Source organism: Anser anser (assembly GCF_964211835.1).
Source record: "Anser anser genome assembly, chromosome: 3".
NCBI classification, from domain to species: domain Eukaryota; kingdom Metazoa; phylum Chordata; class Aves; order Anseriformes; family Anatidae; genus Anser; species Anser anser.
Window position 1 is genome coordinate 79,880,108 of NC_139722.1, and position 15,216 is coordinate 79,895,323.

The 15,216-nt window shown below is 44.3% G+C and overlaps 1 protein-coding gene across 5 annotated transcripts in view; it reads right to left on the bottom strand.

The window, feature by feature from the left end:
- SIPA1L2 (signal induced proliferation associated 1 like 2) overlaps nucleotides 1-11,393 on the bottom strand; it is a 138,703-nt gene extending 127,310 nt beyond the window's left edge. For 4 of the 5 annotated variants that reach the window (XM_083829591.1, XM_083829589.1, XM_083829592.1 and 1 more), the window contains exon 1: nucleotides 11,086-11,392. The gene's annotated coding sequence lies outside the window, so the exon portion shown is untranslated. Of the gene's footprint in view, nucleotides 1-11,085 lie in introns of all 5 variants that reach the window. The other variant, XM_083829588.1, reaches the window with a different exon arrangement.
- Nucleotides 11,394-15,216: the final 3,823 nt, after the last annotated feature.

Consider the following 15,216-nt stretch of genomic DNA (forward strand, 5'->3'; position numbering starts at 1 on the left):
TAATGTCATTTTATTTGCCACAAATAAAACCGTGCAGAACACTGCTTAGGTTCTTCCTAGCCATAAAAAAGCATAGGAACAGAACAAGCACACAGAAGGGCCCTGTTTTCTAGCCATCATACCACGCAAGAGGAAGTTACACACCTGTCTTGTTTAAAGGCTGCTTGGAAGTTTGGCTCATTTTACCTCAGAAAAGCGAGGTCTGACTGAGCAAGTTGTCTTCTAAAAGGAAGAAAGGAAGAGTATGTAGGCTAAACAAAGATACTTGTAAAAAAAAATCAGACAAACGGGCTGCAGTCTCAGCATGTGCTCCACATACAACTTCACAGAAAGTTCTAGTCCTCAGTAAAGTCTCTGGAACAGTCTTCCATTACATGTATAGGATGGGAGAAAAAAAAAAAAACAAAATCTAGGACAGCAACCCACCATTGAATCAAGATCAATGATGTAGTTGTTTACTAAAGCAACAGGATTAACAAGTATACAAATAGTTGAGTTCAGGGCAAAAGAGGTTTCAGGCTAGGACTGCCAATCTGTATCTATCATCAACCTTAAAATTAAACAATTCTGGAGATCCATCAGTGTTACAAAATTAAAGTTTCATCTCCTTTTCTTGAAAATATAAGTCAAAAGGACATCAGACTGAGCTTCTCCCTATCCTTCGCAATACCATGCAAAAGGTTGACAAAAGAGATTCCTTCCCACCTTTAAAAAAAAATAATCTTGTAACCCTCCCTGTCAAGTTACAAGCACTATCAGGGTCATTTCAACTTCAAGGAGTTTTACCCTAAAGGAAATTCTTTCCATTCCCTTTCCTGTTTGCTACGATTAACTCAGCGTGCATTTACAATCTCTTTCATACTGAAGCCGAATGTTATACAAAACCCTGAATTTTTAAACACTTAATAAAATGGCATACAAAAAACAAACAAAGATCTGAAGGTCCGTTTCATGGTTTGGTAAGCATAGAAATATTTAGAAGTATAATTACTGTGAAGTTGGATGAGCAAGAACAGGAACTGTCTCAATCTTCTGATGTTCTGCTGACTCTTGTTTATAGTTAACGAAGCTAAGAGGTAAGACTAAACACAGAAAGGTATAAGCAGCACCTGCTTGCAGAGGTGAACCACTTTATTTTAGATTTTTAAATAACATGACATCACATCATTTTTTTTTCCAGTCACATGGATAACTCTAGCATAGATTATCAGAAGTTGCACAATAGTAAAATTAGCAGTCAGAGCAAAAGAATACAAATGTAGTTTTGACTGGCTGAGAGCCAATTTCAAACTCGTATTGTCCTGCTCTTTAAGAGCAAAACAATCTTTTGGAAGAGATCCAATTGAAAAGCTCAATAGATGTTCACACACTCAAATTCCAGTATTGCTAATCATGTTGTAGAATTCAGTGACAAGGCCAGCAATGCATATCTGAAGCAAAACCTGAACGGATGCTATTTTCTTTAAGTGCTTATTCTTTTGTAAGAGTTATAAAATATTTAACTGCCAATAATTTGGTAGTTCTCGTCAACTGATTTAAACAGTGTATTTTGTACTCATATATTCTTTGTCTTAGACTAATAACAAAATCTTCCCAACATCATAGTACAGAAATATTCTGTACTATAACAAAATAATTAGAAACAGAGTGGAGCATCAACTAAAATTCTCAATTATCAGACCAACTAACATTGGAAAAAAAGCCTTTCATAGAATAATTCACACTGGATGGTACCTCAGGACATCATCTAACTGAACATCCTGCTCAAAGCACTGAATTCAGACCAACTCGCTTAGGCCTTTGTCCAGTCTGGTCTTAAGAACTGGAAAGTATGTAGCTTCCACCGCCTGTCTGCACTACCTGTTTCCATTCCCCTAGTCCTCGTAGTGAATTTTGCTTCCTAATGCCAGATCAGAACCTCACCTGTTCTAGATTATAAGCACTGTCATCTCCTACCCTCCTTAAAGGACCTCCCCCCTGTCCTACTAACCTCTTCTTGGGTATCACAAGGCAGTTGTTGGGTCCCCCCCAAACTTTGTCGTCTCGGCTATGCAGACCCAGTTCTCTCAGCCTCTCCTTATGATCTCCAGCCCAACATTTCAGTGCCCAGCCACCGCGCTAGCTTCAGTTTAATCAATCTTTCTCATGCATTCGAGGAATCAAAACTGGATGCAATATATCCAGTGCAGTCTAAGGAATGCTGAACACTGACAACCTCCTGGTCATAAAGCTTAGTGTGTGGCCACCAGAAGACAGAGATATGCTGACACGTCCATCAGCGCACGCAGGTCCTTTTCAACAAACCTACTTCCCAGGCAGGCAGCCCCCAGGCTATACCGTGGCAAGAGACTCTCCCACCCCAGGCATAAGAAATCACATTTATCCTTGTTGAATGCCACAAGGTTTATTACGGTCCATTCCTCCAGCCTCTAAAACACAGAGCACTGTCCTCAACCATGCCAATGACTCCCCCAGTCAGATGTCACATATAAATTTGATGAGGATAGGCTTCATCTCCTCCAGGTCAGATAAAGGTACAAAACAGGACAGGTCCCTGTCCACTCGTAACTGATCTCCAGGCAGAGAACAAACCACTGGCTGCAAATTTTTTGAGCTTGACAGTCCAGTTGCTGTCTCATTCCTCTAGCTCTCCCATCCAAAACATAACACTGTAATTTGGTTACACAGATGCTGTGAAAATTGCGCAAGAAGCCTGGATAAACATCAAGGTAGATGATGGGCAAACTGCCATAAGCAATATTAAATCTAACCTGATAGAACTTATTGTGTCAGCAATACACAGAAAGCTCCCAGAACTACTGATAAAGATTATGTAAAAGATACTCAGGGACTTCACAGAAGGATATTTTAATGATTGTTTAGGAAAAAACAAATTGCACTAGATTTCTTACTCTTAGGGAAGAAAACATAGGGATAAAGAAGAATATGCTTAGAGTCCCTGAGGAGAAACACTAATTTCACCACCCAAGGTAGGAAACCAAAATGCATTATCCCCCTTATCCACGAAGGATGCAATGGGAAAGACATCATACTACAGCAAACAAAGCAGAATTACTCAAAAATTAAAATTCTTGATCAATGTAATTGATTATTTCATATAAAGCTGCAACAAATACGTTGACATCTACTTAGAGGATTTCTAGTTGAGGAAATTTTCACAGTGCCCCCCACAAGTGACTAGAAGTCAGGACAACACTTGCTGGGAGTCCACGAAGAATGGTTTGTTGAAGAGTGGTGTGGGTCTTTTTTGCTTTGCATTTGTTTTTTTCCAACCTAGTTACCTGATATTAAGTCACAGTGAGGAGGATCTAACATATTTTAGATGCATCTTATCATTACTCTTCCCACAGTTATTCCTGTAGCTACCACAAAGAATTGTACTAAGAGATGTGGCTGAAACAGCTGGTAAAGCAAAGATGTGGTTCAGGAGAATCTCTAAGGTGCAACTTTAACGCCGCTGGCCTACAGGCATACTGAATATGGTAAAACAAGTGAACACTGACACAGTTGGGTAGAGTCTACACAAGAAAGAGAAAAAACATCAACAATGAACATCCTTCTTAGGAGAAAAGAATATTACTATGCATATATGCAAATATTCCATTTTAATATGCAGCCACAAAATTTTCATAGGCATAGAGCAAGACAGATATTTAATTAACTGTTTGTGCATACAAAGGCATAGTTTGTATCACATTACCAGGCACAACAGCACACTACACATTGATAGCATGAGTATAATCTTAAATATTTAACAGTACATAAAAATGCAGCAGTAAAGTTGAAACTAAAAGTCATTACAAAATGCAATATCTATTGCTGCAGAACAGTATGATGTAAAGAATGGTCAGCTACTTCTAAGAACTATTTTCTAAGGAAACAAGCTTTATGCAATCACACTGTGAAACTCCTCCCTCCGCCTCAAGATTATTTGGGGCCTGTTTGACTCAGCAAGATTTGGAAAAAAAAGAGTAATTACACTTACAGAAATTTAATTAGAAAAAAAATTACACAACCACAGAGAAAAAGCACAAGGCATCCCAAGTCATCCATTAGGGCTGGAACACCTCTCCTATGAAGGAAGGCTGAGAGAACTGGGGATGGTCAGCCTGGAGAAGAGAAGTCTTTCTCTTCTAAGGGAGACCTTAGAGTGGCCTTCTAGTACTAAAAGGGGGCTTATAAAAAAAAGATGGAGAGCAACATTTTACACAGGCAGGTAGTGATAGGACAAGAGGTAACGGTTTTAAACCAAAAGAGTGGAGATTTAGTTCAGACATAAGGAAGAAATCCTTCCCTCAGAGGGTGGTGAGGCCCTGGCACAGGCTGCCCAAAGAAGCTGTAGGTGCCCCATCACTGGAGGTGCTCAAGGCCAGGCTGGATGGGGCTTTGGGCAACCCGGTCTGGTGGGAGGTGTCCCTGCCCATGGCAGGGGGCTGGAATCAGGTGATCCTTAAGGTCCTTTCCTACCCAAACCATTCTGTGAATTGTGAGAGAAGCACCAACATTAGCAGACCTATCAAATCTCAAACTCATAGATTAACGAAGCACTGCTTGCCCTTCATTCAGAAGCCTCCAGTAGCGATAATGACTTTTCAGGGATCTAGGATAAGAGACTAACAGAAGTTCAGAATTCCAGCAAGTCCCTCTGACCTAACAGCAGCAACCTCAATACATCTAGAAAACTCTGTTGGAGCTCAACTGATATTTGCTAGCCTGTCTTTTTGGTGTGGCACTCTGAGCAACCACCTTTACAGCTCTCACCCAGTTCAGATGATCTCATCTGTCCCGTCTCCTTCACAAGCTGGTAAAATTCTACATCTGAAGAGAAGTGGAAATAAGCAAAACTGTTCTCACGTTGCTATGGATTACAATGACCATTGTGTTTGCTTCACTCAGTCTCACTATCTTCAAAAAGATGGATTTGGAATGGCTTCCTATACAAACAAGACTGCGTGATTGAAAGAGACTTAACAATACACCAAGAAAGTTGCAGAATAGCAGTGAATCTGAGAGGGGGAAGACAGCCACCTCCAGACCAACTGCCAGGTAAGGGAGAAAGGATCTAAGTATTCACAGGTTTATCCCAGTAGCTGCTGATTCTGTCAGGCAGTTCCTACAACTGCCTATGGTATCTCTGTCGAATTATTCAGTGAATAGACAGTTGTCTCAGTTGTCCAAAAAAGGAACTTGAAATAGAGAGTTACTGTTTGATGAAGGATTTTAACTATATGGACACCATTTCACTGTTTTATATAGCTTAACCCAGATCAAAGAATTTGGGGATCAGACTAAGGTGTATCTAGGTATCAGCAACATAAAGGGAGGGAACCGTGGAAGTGCCAAAACAAGACCCATGTGTTAGCATATTCTATGAAATAAAAAAATCCTCAAAGCTATTTGAAAGTTTTCCTCATATAATTGTCCTTGTTGAACAACCACTAAGTCTCCCACCCCAAACGTATGAACAACCTAAAAGTTATTTCAGTTCAAATTACTGCATCTCCTGCACATATTGGCCATGCACAGAGAAGCACCTTCAAGTCATTTAGCTAGCTGTGTCTCATTTAGCATGTGACAAGAACAGTAGTTCTTCAAAATGGCAACACTAAAACAGTAACTGTGTAGTTTATCATTAGACACCAATTTCATACCACATTTTGACGGAACATATGACAAACTAAACTGAGTCCCCAGTGGTTTCACTTGTTAGCTTTCCAGTATCAGACTGGAGCTCACTGACATAACATAGCCTTAAACTAATTCCTGCCTTCTCTCAACTCCTATCACAGGTTCCATACTGTCAAACATAAAACGTTTTTCTCTAAGCCTCAGATGGAAGAGAACAGGCGAGTAATGACAACACTGCTGAGAAAATCGGCCATGGGTTTGTAAATACAATGGGTTGTTTTGCATTAGTCCAATGAACAAAATTATTCTCACACTGGGTTTGCATTCATCATCAATTAGAATTTTTACATGACAAACCCAGAGCATCCTGCTGAACCCAAATCACAGCTGGCAATCCTTGTGAGGCAACACAACCCTCTTTGAAACAGCTCCCTTCATTGCTATAGAGGGAAAAAAAAACCAACACACTAGGAATAATAATAATAAGCTGTTGTCCTGACAACCTCACAAAGGCTTACTTTACTACAGCAGAACAGCAAGATAACCTGGTCACCTTAAGCTGCTCCCAATTCTTCCAGAGCAGCTGGCCACCACAATAAGCAAGACATATACATGTGCAAACACCCTACATATGATATGCACATTATGCATGCAGATGTATGCATATACACAGCCACATTTTTTCCACTTTACGTCACACTGGTATTGCAATGAGATTTCACACTAAAGCATGTCAAGTATTCACTTCCAGTGCTGAGAGTCTAGAAAAATACTTGGAGGTGCTTGTTTCCTTGAATGTTCTTTAGGTACCTAAAAGTAGGAAATAACTGGTATTGAACTGAAAACCACAAATGACAACAATGAAAGAGGAAGAGTGTGATTAGGTAACCCACAGCTCTCAGATGAAAAAGTGAATAAATAAACAAGCAAAACAAACAAAAAAGAAAAAAATACCACAGACTGAAATTTCATATCTTTCACAAAGCCTCCTCCACAAAACATGAGAGAGAGAGAGAGAGCGCGCGCACACACACTCCTTTCCAGAGCCAGTTTTGCTAACTACGCATTAATCTCAGGACTTGTTTTTACTCCCCCAAGTGAAGGGAGAAAAAAACACACAAGGGTTTTAACATTATATGCATTTACAACATCTGTAGAAAGCTGTATTCTCTTCTTACTCCCCCTTCTGTTCTCACCTCTGTGATTGCCACTCAGTTCTCAGATCCTTACAAAATTTACCAGAGTTGATGAAAATAAATATAAAAAAACCAACATGGAAGACAAAATATGAGTATTACACAGTGATCCAGATTCTCCTTTCTCTCTCATACATACAAACAAGTGTCAAAAAACATCCACAAACAAACAAAATAGAAAACCAACTTTGAGTGAGTTCAATAGCATACATTAGATTTTAAAAACATTCTAATTCTATTTCATTTACTTCCACAAAACCTCTGATGTTCTCAGAGTGGCTGTCCTTACGGGTACTTTTTATTAGGTAGTGTAATCTGCTGTTTATGTAATCTGTAAAAGCAGTTCTATAATTTCATCATAGATTGTATCAGGGTTAAAATAAAGGTTGGTGAACCAAAAGGGAAATGGAAGCACAAGTTGTTGATTTGTATCAGAGCTTTGTATCTGTATTATGTGTCCTCTAACATGAATCCCATCAAATCATTTTAATATCACTTAAGCCTGAAAAGTTGTATTTTGAAATACCTGTGATTCAAAAGCCTACCTAAAAGATGAGGTAGCAAGCATGTACTATCACAGTCGACAGCCACGGTGCCAGGGAGAATCTGGGGGAAGAGGGCATGAAGGGAGAGGAGAAAGAAGGAAGGAATGGCAAGCAGCATAGGAGGATTACACTAATGTCTGCAAAGCTGGCTATGTCACTCTGCAGGATGCAGGACAACAAATGAAGACATTATGTAAGAAAAGAATCAAAGTCAATGGCAAAACTCCAAGCTCTGTGCTCAGAATTTCGTTTGAGCATCTGAATTTGCCAAGCTGCTGAGGGGGAGGGGAAGACATGACAACTTCAGCTACTGCCACCTTCCAGCTTCCTAGCTACTACAGCACAATTTACTACCTCTCCTCCTGCCTTCTTCTGGATTCCCGTACATCCAAGGGATTCCTTCCTCCCACTGCAGTATCTTTCTACATCACATCTCTTAGCTTTAAGAAAAAAGAGAAAGCTTTATACTAAAGTGAGCCGCGTCATTTTCTTAAGGAATACAGATCCCCAGATAACAGGAACTAAAATAAATGTCTACTTCCTTTCAAACATTACCGTTCTTTAAAATGTTTCACAACAGACCCAATAAGGCTGCTTGCTCACAGGTTCAAGAAGATGGGACAGCAGCTGCTTATGTTTATTACACGCTCAGGAGATTATCTCCATAAGGATTCAACACACACTTTAAACAAGACCTTTAATTATGTATGAACTGAACATTATTTGAAAAACTCCAGAAAACTAGAATCCAGTTATAAGCCATGAGTTGCTAACTGCTGATGTAATTACACTTCTATGATCCAAACAAGAGTCTACGTATGTTCTAGTTAAGAACTCTGATGCAAAATAATCCCAATGACATTTCTACCTACTGCTGTCCTGCCTTCAGTTAAAACTAAAGGAGTATCACCAACTATAATCATCCCTCCCAATCTTCAGTTTATTCAATTATGCCTAGAAATGGGTTTAAACCTGGGGTCTGTGCTTTACCACAAACGAAGGCAGCATCTCTCTCATTTGAGACTGAGAGAGTAAATCAGATATTTAAGTTCAGTGTTGCACAGTAAACTATAAAAAAGAAAGACCGCTAATTCACATAAAGTCCTAGCATTTCTTAAAAATATATTTAAACAGTTGTATGGCATCACTGGTGAGTGTCATGAGGAATTAGTGTTATTCTTAATGCACTCTGTATGAAAAAAAATAGTATTTTCAAAATAAAAAAGTGTTACACATACTTTTCCATCTACTAAAAGCAAATTTCCTAATCAGAGCTATATACTGCAACAGTCTTAATGATTACCTAGCATTGGATTCTCAGATTTGGTAGAGAATTATCACCGTATTTCCCCAAAATAATTCAGTCAGAAAAAACAGGGCAGAAAGATATTGTGAGGAGCACACCAGCCTAAACTTCCTGAACTGTTCATATTTATAATAGGATGAATTTTCCCTTAAAAACAGAGATAAATTGACATTTGTCTTAACTTTGCAAGAAGTAATGTTTTAAAGCATTGAATACTATCTAGTATATCAAAATTTTTGACTACAATACCATAGCAAATAATAAACACAGCCGCCTCCTCTTTCCCTCACTGATTCACAGTGCAGCTTGCCCAAACACCAGTCAAGTCTGAACACAAACGTAAGACAAAGTACAACACTTTAAACTGAAAAGCAAAAATCGCAAGGAAAGAGAAGGGAACGCTCATCAAACCGTGACATTTCGAGCTGTCAGTATGGCTACTGTTGATAATCTTGGATGACTACAGTGAGAAACTAGATAACCCAGCACTCCACCCTCTTTCCACAATCAGTAGCTTGTATCTTATATTTTCATACTAACGTAGCATTTCTCACTCGTTATTACCAAACTAGACCGCTCATCAGTAAAAAGCATGAAGCTCCCAGATATATTTTAACATCCAGCCATCTAAATGTAATATGAATCCCAGCAGCTAAGGCAAGGAGAAAATACTCGCTTTCTCCTGCAGGTAGAACTGCTGCTCTGCACACAATCTTAGGGGCAATGCCCGACTACCACGTCCAACACGAAGCTGACAGTGATGAAAGAAGTGCCTCGGTTCACTTGCAAAGGTCATTAAGAAGCAAAAGAAAGGGGTGTTTTCTGCCTGTTCAACCACTGCCTCGCTTAGTTCCTTAACTCTTGTCATTTCCAAGAGCATTTCACAACGTACTTAAGTAACGGTATATATCAGTACATGTCTACAGAAAAGACCATATTATCTTTCTTTCAGGATGACAGAACAGAAACCTTTAAAATTCTTTGATTTGCACAGTAAGCAAATACCAGCTAGGAAAAGATTGAGCTTTTGTTTAGTTCTGGGTTTCACATTATACCCTCGGCATATATGAGTGACATCTTTAATTGATCCAATACGATTGGTGAAACTGCCTGGCATCCTTACAAGCAAGTACTCCTTGTTATATCCAAAGTGCTGCGTGCCCTGGTAAGGTAACCCACTGGGCATGCAAAACCAAGACAACACATTCAGAGACCTCTCTGTGATCTTGCTTTATACGAACGCTACATAAATTATAAATCAACTGTTGTATGGTAATGCATCATAGCTCTTGATGATTTAAACATTTTTGCATTAATAATAAAAGATATTTCAGAGATCAAGTTTAGGACTCGGGTATTTCAGAGCTACTACCAAAGAAACAAACAGGGAGCAAATCTGGCACTCCACTGACAACGGGGGCAGTTTTGGAAAAGAGAAGAAAGAGGCTAATAAAGCATCAGGCCCAGGCTTTCCGATACCTAGCAGGCTGTGATGCACCATGTTCCGGAATCCAACTCCAAAATATTTCAGTCCAAGATAGCTAGGCACAAAATCTCGGCGAAAAAAAGTGCAGTAATATTGTTCAGCTATTATGGCTCTTTCTAAAATGAAGTCCAACAAACTAAGTAGTAACTGAGATGATACTATTGTTTCTTTACGTTTACAGCCTTTCCTATCCAGCTGCCTTCCTTGAAAGGAACCTGAGCGTTTTTCAGAACTATACTGCAACTAAGCAAGCTTCCTTTAGATACTGGTAGTACATACATAAAACGTCTGTAAGCAGTTGAAGTGATGAAAAGACTGAATTGTATCAGCCTGTAAGCAAACTTTAAGTTCTGTTCTGGTCTAACCAGCGCCGAACTGCTCAAGAAGATAGTTTACTATTCACATGAAGGAAAAAAAAAATAGACAAACGCAGAAATAGTCGGCTGCAGAAACAGATTACATGCTTGCCTTCTCTGGCGGATACCTGATATAAGAAAGCCATCTAGCGTTAACTTCTAGAAGTGAGAACCGCACACAAAAGAGCCGGGGAGCGTTCGTGCGAGCGGTTCCCTTTTAACTTCGCACGCTCCCCGCACCGTGACCCCCAAACTCGCTCCCAGCGGAGGGGCCGGGCCGGAGGCAGCCCCCCCGAGCTCCGCCAGCTCCTCCGCCGCCCCGCTCCGCCGCCGCCGCCGCCGCCCGGAGCTGCAGGCGGCCAACTTCGGGGCAGCCCCGCCGCGCCCGGCCGCGAACCCCGCAGCGACGCCGGTCCCGAGCGGGTCCCGAGCCCCCGGTCCCCCCCGGGAGGGCTCCGGAGCCCCCGGGGCTGCTCGCCGCGGACCGGCCGCTGCCCCCCCCCGGCCCCGAGGCACCTGGCGGGGAGCGGGGCCGCCCCCTCCTTACCTGCCGCTGCCCTCGCTGCGCCTGCTCCGGCCACGGGACCCCCATGGCCCGCGGGGCTCCGCTGCCGGGCTCCCCTTCTCCGCCCCCCTCCCGCGGGAGGAGCCGGTAACGGAGGCGGGCGGGGGGGGCGGCCGTTGGGGTCGGGGCGCGCGGGCGGGCACGCGCTGCTAGCGCTGCTGCTGCTGCTGCTGCTGCAACCGCTGCTGGTGCTGCTGCTCCCGCGCCCCCCCGGCACCGCTCGCGCTCTGCCCGGCGCTCGCTCTCGAGTGCGCCTCAGCCGCCGGACGGGGAGGGGAGGGCGGGGGCGGGGCCTCTCCCCCCGCCTCCCCGCCCCTCGCCCCCTCGCCCGCCCCCGAGCCCCGCCCCTCCTCGCCGTTGGCTCCGCCGGCTCGGCCCCTGGGGAACGCCGGCTCCTCATTGGTCAGCGGGGCTGTCGCGCAAGCGAAGGGCCGGGCACCGCCCCGCCTTCGCCCTGCCCTGTGAGGGAGCGGGCGGCAGGTGGCGGGGGGGGGGGGGCCGTCCCCGCAGCGCCGAGCCCAAGGTGCCGGGACCGCGGCCGGCTCCGAGCCCTGCCCCTGCGCACCCAGGTCCGGTCTGGGAACTTGAATTTCCCTATGGCCGGTCCTGCAAGAGACCGTGTCTGTGATCCCCGGGCCCGCTTCCACACGGCGGTTGCGACACACGAGATGTTATCGCGACCGGTGCGGTAGCTCCCATCTGCTGCCGCGAATCAGGCGGCCTGCGACGTCACTGGAAATAAAGTCTGCCCCTACGAAACCCCACGGAAACAGCCCGTGGGTCTCCTGTTTATTTTCCAGACCTCTCCTGCCTGCTTTCCCCTCCGCCCGCGCCCACCTGCCGCGGGCACGTAACTTTGTGGCCGCACCAGTTGGCTCGGCTCTGGGAGCTGCCTGCTGACATTTACAAGCGCTGCCTGCCGTGTGAGCGGCTCCTCGCTGCCTGCCCTTCGCTGGGTTTAGTGGAAAGGAACTGCCCAAGCGTATGCTAAACATCCAAAACACCCAAGGCAGGCCAAATTTTAGGTTATTATGCTTAACTGTGCCTTTAACATACAGCTTAAATCCGCATTCGTGTACTCAAGCATAGCTTCACGCAGGCTTATCCGTAGAACAAACTTTAAGATGTCACAGTTTATTCTAACAACACTGGCAAACGTGACATTCATTGCTTAGAGTTTGGATACCTATGTGAGTGTTACTGTTTGGGTCAAGCTAACACGTTTGAGTGCTATCATTTCTGTTCTGAGCCACTAGTCCAGTTGGGCAGCAGATTGCCTCTGCACAGGAGCAAGACCACAGGGATAATATTGTCTTGACGAGGAGCCTCAGGAAAAAAAAAAAAAAAAAAGAAGAAAAAAAAAAGAAAGAAAACAGAAAAAAAAAAAAGATGTTATAGATGGTTTCCTTCCTGGAAGGTTGCTTTATTTAAGAACTAGTTGAGGAAATGTCAGTGGAACGATAGGGCGTTAAGAGAGGTGTGAGTGAGCACAGAGCGTGGTCAGCAGAACTTGTTTGTGATTTCTCTGCTGGCCAAGCTCTCACTGCCACAGCGCTCTGGCTGCTTATTTCTGTGAGGCTCCCTCAGCCCAAAAACCAGCTGGCTTTCTGGAGTTCAGACTCCACAGCACTTACTGAATACTCCCTCCTTGCTGATGGTCGTGCTCTCCTCTGCATCCCTTGCTCTGAAGGAAAACTGGATCACAGAAGCACAGGAGCCCTCCCCAGTCCGTCGTGACTTCTTGTCTCTCTGTCGATCTCGGCTAACCCCTCATGCCGTGCGTTTTGGCCCTTCTGCCCCGGTTTGAGCAGAGCTCAGGAGAGGGCAGGCGGCCCGCCAGCAGCCTGAGGCCGCCCCTCACAAGCTCCCCTTGCACCAGGCGCTGCCAGCCACCGCTAGGTGTCCTCTGTGCTGGGACTATGCTCTGCTCGCTCCTTTTTGCTAATGTTGCTGTTTAATGACTAACCCACCTCTGCCGTGGCTGATCTTCCGCAGCCTCGCTCGTCAGTGCGGCTAAGCTGTTCTGTTCTAAGCTTGGCTGCGGTTCATGTGCGAGCTGAGGAAGGTGGTACAACGCTGTACTAACAGGTAGCAGAGCTGTGGTGTTTTGTATGCTGAGAACAACATTTGCATTTACTTACTGGGTTTTATTTTAAAGACTCATTTTATAAAGCACTTTGGATGCAAATCAGCTTCCTCCAAGAATATTCCAACTACAATCCCAAAGAACACTATGCTAAAACAACTGGCTGAAGTTATCTGTAAGTCACGGCATTTCCTCATCCTCTGAAAAAATGCTGCTCAATACCTGCCAGACTGCAGCGGTGAGATTAACTCCTTCCTGCACATAGGGTGAAGTATGTCATAGGGCTTAATTTGGAGATGAGAAACGCTTACATATTCTGCCGATGTGGTGCCTCTGAGGCTGCCGCCCACCAGTAAAGAACAGGCTAACTATGGCACTGCCTGTGAATAAAGAGAGACTTCTCAGCTGACAGAACGCGCCTTGCGATGGAATCGTGCTACCTTACTTCACAGGTCTAAACGATTACAGCCAGCAAGCCAAATGTGTTTAGGCTGCATTTCCAAAATTAAACATTACCTGCATCTTGACAAGATCCAGCACACTGATGTGTATTAGGGTTTTGCTGTTAGGGGAGTCTGAAGGCTTCTTGCAATCACTGTGGTTTTTTCCCTTTCTTTCTTTTCCTTTTTTTTTTTTTTTTTCCTCTCCCACTCTCACTCCCTCAGTATCATTCCTTTTGGCTTCCAGGCTACCATCTGTGTACCCTCAGGGAGTCAACAAGAGAAAAACGAGGGCCAGAAAACAGAGCACAGGTGAAGGGAGGTAAACAGGAGCTTCTTGAAATAGTAAAGGGCTGTTCAAGCCTCTGGAGCACAAAAGCAAATGGGATAAGAGGAATCCCCATCCCAAACTAAAAACTGATAAACATTAAAATGTAATTGAAAAGGGTACAGAGAAAGGAGGAGACCAATTTTCCTTTAAGTTTCTAATTCTTCCAGGATGCAAGTATTTTACCTGAATTGTCTAGTAAAGGACATTTGCCTTGGGATAAGTCGCTTACAGCAGAACAGTCCAGCCCTTGATGGTATGATCCAGGGTGCATTGCAAGAGTTCAGCCGGTGGCCAGAAAGCATACAGAAGCGAGGCAGAAGATGTCCCACAGGCCCCAGCTCTGATTAAGAGGGGTGCCAGCTTTTCCTGCAGTGTCTTCACCTCACCCCTTCACGTTTAATTTCAAAGTAGGGGCAATGCCTACCCAGCTCAGCCACACTGAAGCCAGTCTTCAGACACTTTTAACACACAGGGAGTTGTTTCAACACCTCCTACGGTCTGTTTGTTTCCAGTGATGTAAAGACAAATCTGAAACCAAAAGTGGACTTTTCCACTCATTGCTGGGGAAGTGGGTCGGAGTGGGATCCCTGGAAGCGGTGCAGGAGGTGGAGAAAACATCCGGTAGCCACATGATGAGGCATGTTCTGCTGACACAAGGCGCTCATGAATAGGCAAGCTGAAGAAAGTTCAGGTTTGTTTCCTCAGCCTTGGGCGCAAGCCTAGAATCTGGATGAAGTAAGTAGGCGCTGAGCACAAGATCTCACCAATGCCTAAAGATGTCATCTCACTCTCACATCTCTCCGCTGACATGGCTCAGTTCTTTTCGGATGCAGTGAATGAGGTGAGGTGCTCTATAAAGCCTGGCCTTTGGAGCACCCTCGGCTCCCCCTGGTCACACCAGAAGAAAGCTGTGAGCAGCAGCAGGAGGCAGCTGCTGGCTTCACACACTCCCTATGAATCACGGAGCCATCCGCAGGCTGGAGCTAAGGTCAGCACTGCAGGCAAATCCCCAGACTGCAGGCTTCTGTAGATCCAGCAGCCCTGGAGCCACAGACACACAGGAGTCCTTTTTCCAGTAACCACAACTGTTTGGCAGTTTCTTGTACTGCAGGGTAGGCTGAGGGTGGATTTTGCTCTTCTAACCCCAAGCTGCCCCTCTGTTTGGACATTAGGTGGGTGAAGCTGGGTACTCACAATCTGCAAGGCGTCCATTTCACACACTGCTCTTGAAGCACAAGCACAATTTACTACGCTAA